Source organism: Arachis stenosperma, chromosome 7 (genome assembly GCF_014773155.1).
Source record: "Arachis stenosperma cultivar V10309 chromosome 7, arast.V10309.gnm1.PFL2, whole genome shotgun sequence".
In the NCBI taxonomy this organism is placed as follows: Eukaryota; Viridiplantae; Streptophyta; class Magnoliopsida; order Fabales; family Fabaceae; genus Arachis; species Arachis stenosperma.
The window spans coordinates 38,241,722-38,246,739 of record NC_080383.1 but is presented as its reverse complement, the minus strand read 5'-3'; the positions used below and the strand labels follow the sequence as shown (position 1 = coordinate 38,246,739).

The following is a 5,018-nucleotide window of genomic DNA, read 5'->3' as shown; positions in this document are numbered from 1 at the left end:
CGTATATTTTTATTAGTTTTTAGTTAAAATTCACTTTTCTGGACTTTACTATGAGTTTGTGTGTTTTTCTGTGATTTCAGGTATTTTCTGGCTGAAATTGAGGGACCTGAGCAAAAATCTGATTCAGAGACTGAAAAGGACTGCGGATGCTGTTGGATTCTGACCTCCCTGCACTCGAAGTGGATTTTCTGGAGCTACAGAAGCCCAATTGGCGCGCTCTCAACGGCGTTGGAAAGTAGACATCCTGGGCTTTTCAGCAATATATGATAGTCCATACTTTGCCCAAGATTTGATGGCCCAAACCGGCGTTCAAAGTCACCTACAGAAATTCCAGCACTGGCACCAAAATGGGAGTTAAACGCCCAAACTGGCATAAAAGCTGGCGTTTAACTCCAAGAGGAGTCTCTACACGAAAATGCTTCATTGCTCAGCCCAAGCACACACCAAGTGGGCCCGGAAGTGGATTTTTATGTCATTTACTCATCTTTGTACACCTTAGGCTACTAGTTTTCTATAAGTAGGACCTTTTACTATTGTATTTGACATCTTGGTAGCTATCTTTGAGTTTCATGCTATCTTAGATCATTTGGGAGGCTGGCCTCACGGCCATGCCTAGACCTTGTTCTTATGTATTTTCAACGGTGGAGTTTCTACACACCATAGATTAAGGTGTGGAGCTCTGCTGTACCTCGAGTATTAATGCAATTACTATTGTTCTTCTATTCAATTCCGCTTGTTCTTGTTCCAAGATATCATCTGTTCTTCAACTTGATGAATGTGATGATCCGTGACACTCATCATCAGTCTCACTCATGAACAAAGTGACTGACAACCACTCTTGTTCTACAAGCATACGAGGCTTAGTGAATAACTCTTGGATTCCTGATACACGATGCATGGTTGATCGCCTGACAACCGAGTGCTCGCCTGACAAACGAGCCAGTCATTCCGTGAGATCAGAGTCTTCGTGGTATAGGCGAGAACTGATGGCGGCATTCAAGAGAATCCGGAAGGTCTAACCTTGTCTGTGGTATTCTGAGTAGGATTCAATGATTGAATGACTGTGACGTGCTTCAAACTCCTAGCAGGCGGGGCGTTAGTGACAGACGCAAAAGGATCGATGGATTTTATTCCGGCCTGACCGGGAACCGACAGCTGATTAGCCATATGCTGTGACAGAGCATGGGAACATTTTCACTGAGAGGATGGGAGGTAGCCACTGACAACGGTGAAACCCTACATGAGCTTGCCATGGAAAGGAGTAAGAAGGATTGGATGAAGACAGTAGGAAAGCAGAGAGACGGAAGGGAAGGCACCTTCATTCGCTTATCTGAAGCTCTCATCAATGATATACATAAGTATCTCTATCTTTATCTTTATGCTTTATTCGTTTATCACTATACCCATTTGAGTCTGCCTGACTGAGATTTACAAGGTGACCATAGCTTGCTTCATAGCAACAATCTCCGTGGGATCGACCCTTACTCACGTAAGGTATTACTTGGACGACCCAGTGCACTTGCTGGTTAGTTGTGCGAAGTTGTAGTGATCACAATTTCGTGCACCAAGTTTTTGGCGCCGTTGCCGGGGATTGTTTGTGTATGGACAACTGACGGTTCATCTTGTTGCTTAGATTAGGTATTTTTTTTTCAGAGTTCTTAAGAATGAATTCTAGTGTTTCAAGGTGATGTTCTTATCATCACCAAAGCTGATTGATCCTCATCAATTTAGCTCTTGAATGCAATGTCCTGCTGAAGCTTGGCTAGCTATGTCTAATTCCTTTAGACTAAAGCTTTAGACTAACATTGCATGATTCCTGGAATTCTCATTAAGAATTTTGATACCTTTATTTTTCTTTTCACCTAATTTTCGAAAAATCAAAAAAAATTATTATAAAATCATAAAAACTAAAAATATTTCTTGTCTGAGTATAGAGTCTCATTTTAAGTTGGTGTCAATTGCATGTTTCTGTTCTTCTTGCATTTTTCGAATTTATGCATGTGTCTTCATTAATCTTCAAGTTGTTCTTGATGATTTCCTTGTTTTGATCTTTGAATTCTATTGACTTGAGTGTTTTGTTATTTCTCATGTGCATTCTCATTTTGTTAGTGTCAGTAGTATACAAACTGCTAAGTTTGGTGTCTTGCATGCATTGTTATTTGATTTTAGTTGCATTTTGATTATTCCTCATTATTAAAAATCCAAAAATATTTTTAATTTGTGTCTTTTCAAGTCAATAATACAGAGAATTGAAGATTCAGAACATACTGCAGAGGAATCACACAGAAAAAGCTGGGCATTCAAAAATGCCCAGTGAAGAAGACAGACTGGCGTTTAAACGCCAGCCAGGGTGCCTGGCTGGGCGTTTAACGCCCAAAAGGGTATAGTTTTGGGCGTTAAACGCCAGAATGTGCACCATTCTGGGCGTTTAACACCAGGATGGCACAAGGGGAAGATTTTGTTTTTCAAATCAATTTTTTTCAAGTTTTCAAAGTTTTTCAAAATCAAATCTTTTTCAAATCAAATCTTTTCAATCAAATGTTTTCAAAATCAATTTCTTTCCTTTTTCAAAGATACTTGCTAACAATTAATGATTTGATTGAACATTTCAAGTATGTTGCCTTTTCTGTTGAGAAAGGTTTAATGTTTGAATCATATCTTTTCTTGTTAGGCAAGTCATTAATTTTTAAAATCAAATTTTTTTAATTGTTTTCAAATCATATCTTTTTAAAATTGTTTTCAAATCATATCTTCTCAATCACATCTTTTTAAAACCAATCATATCTTCTTAACCACATCTTTTTCAAAATAGTTTTCAATCAAATCTTTTTGATTTCTAATTTCAAAATCTTTTTCAAAAATCAATTGATTTCTTTCCCACTCTTATTTTCAAAAATCAAGTAATGTTTTTCAAAATGTTTTCAAAATCTTTCACTCAATTTTCGAAAATTACTTCCCTTCTTCTCACATCCTTCTATTTATGGACTAACACTATTCCTTAATGCAAAATTCGAACTCCATCTTCTTTGATAAGTTTGAATTTTCTACTTCTGTCTTCTATTTTTCTTTTCCTCTGACACCTCAAGGAATCTCTATATTGTGACATAGAGGATTCCACATCTTCTTGTTCTCTTCTCTTTCATATGAGCAGGAGCAGAGACAAAGGCATTCTTGTTGAAGCTGACCCTGAACCTGAAAGGACCTTGAAGCGAAAGCTAAAGAGAAGCTAAGGCACAACTCTCTGTTGAGGACCTGACCGAATTCTTCAAAGAAGAAGAACCTATGGCAACCGAAAACAACAACAATGCCAACAATGCAAGGAAGGTGCTGGGTGACTTTACTGCACCTACTCCCGACTTCTATGGGAGAAGCATCTCTATCCCTGCCATTGGAGCAAACAACTTTGAGCTTAAGCCTCAATTAGTTTCTCTAATGCAACAGAATTGCAAGTTCCATGGACTTCCATTGGAAGATCCTCATCAGTTTTTAGCTGAATTCTTGCAAATCTGCGACACAGTCAAGACTAATGGGGTTGACCCTGAGGTCTACAGACTGATGCTATTCCCTTTTGCTGTAAGAGACAGAGCTAGAATATGGTTGGACTCTCAACCTAAAGAAATCCTGGACTCTTGGGAAAAGCTAGTCAATGCCTTCTTGGCAAAGTTCTTTTCACCTCAAAAATTGAGTAAGCTTAGAGTGGAAGTCCAAACCTTCAGACAGAAGGATGGAGAATCCCTCTATGAAGCTTGGGAAAGATACAAACAATTAATCAGAAAATGTCCCTCAGACATGCTTTCTGAATGGAGCATCATAGCTATTTTCTATGATGGTCTCTCTGAACTATCCAAGATGTCTTTGGATAGCTCTGCTGGAGGATCTCTTCATCTGAAGAAGACGCCTACAGAAGCTCAAGAGCTCATTGAAATGGTTGCAAATAACCAATTCATGTACACTTCTGAAAGGAATCCTGTGAACAATGGGACAAGTCAGAAGAAAGGAGTTCTTGAGATTGATACTCTGAATGCCATACTGGCTTAGAACAAGATATTGACTCAACAAGTCAATTTGATTTCTCAAAGTCTGTCTGGAATGCAAAATGCACCAAGCAGTACTAAGGATGCTTCATCTGAAGAAGAAGCTTATGATCCTGAGAACCCTTCAATGGAAGAGGTGAATTACCTAGGAGAACCCTATGGAAACACCTATAATTCTTCATGGAGAAATCACCCAAATTTCTCATGGAAGAATCAAGAGAAACCTCAACAAGGTTTCAACAACAACAATGGTGGAAGAAACAGGTTTAGCAATGGCAAGCCTTTTCCATCATCTTCTCAGCAACAGACAGAGAATTCTAAGCAGAACCCCTCTAACTTAGCAACCATGGTCTCTGATCTAATCAAAACCACTCAAAGTTTCATGACTGAAACAAGGTCTTCCATAAGGAATTTGGAGGCACAAGTGGGACAGCTGAGCAAGAAAATTACTGAACTCCCTCCAAGTACTCTTCCAAGCAATACAGAGGAAAATCCAAAAGGAGAGTGCAAAGCCATAACCATGGCCGAATTTGGAGAGGAGGGAGAGGAAGTGAACGCCACTGAGGAAGGCCTCAATGGGCGTGCACTGACCTCCAATGCGTTCCCCAATGAGGAACCATGGGAATCTGAGGCTCAAAATGAGACCATAGAGATTCCATTGGACTTACTTCTGCCTTTCATGAGCTCTGATGAGTATTCCTCCTCTGAAGAGGATGAGTATGTCACTGAAGAGCAAGTTGCTAAATACCTTGGAGCAACCATGAAGCTAAATGACAAGTTATTTGGAAATGAGACTTGGGAGACTGAACCTCCTTTGCTCACCAAAGAACTGGATGACTTGTCTAGGCAAAAATTACCTCAAAAGAGACAAGATCCTGGGAAGTTTTCCATACCTTGTACCATAGGAACCATGACCTTCAAGAAGGCCCTGTGTGACTTAGGGTCAAGTGTAAACCTCATGCCTCTCTCTGTAATGGAGAAGCT

General features: G+C 39.5%; 1 non-coding gene across 1 annotated transcript; it reads right to left on the bottom strand.

Moving 5' to 3' along the window:
* Window positions 1-3,687: 3,687 nt before the first annotated feature.
* Window positions 3,688-3,795, bottom strand: LOC130943189 (small nucleolar RNA R71). Its single transcript, XR_009071718.1, has one exon. It is a non-coding gene; the product is annotated as a small nucleolar RNA R71 (small nucleolar RNA).
* Between the last annotated feature and the right edge of the window lie 1,223 nt (window positions 3,796-5,018).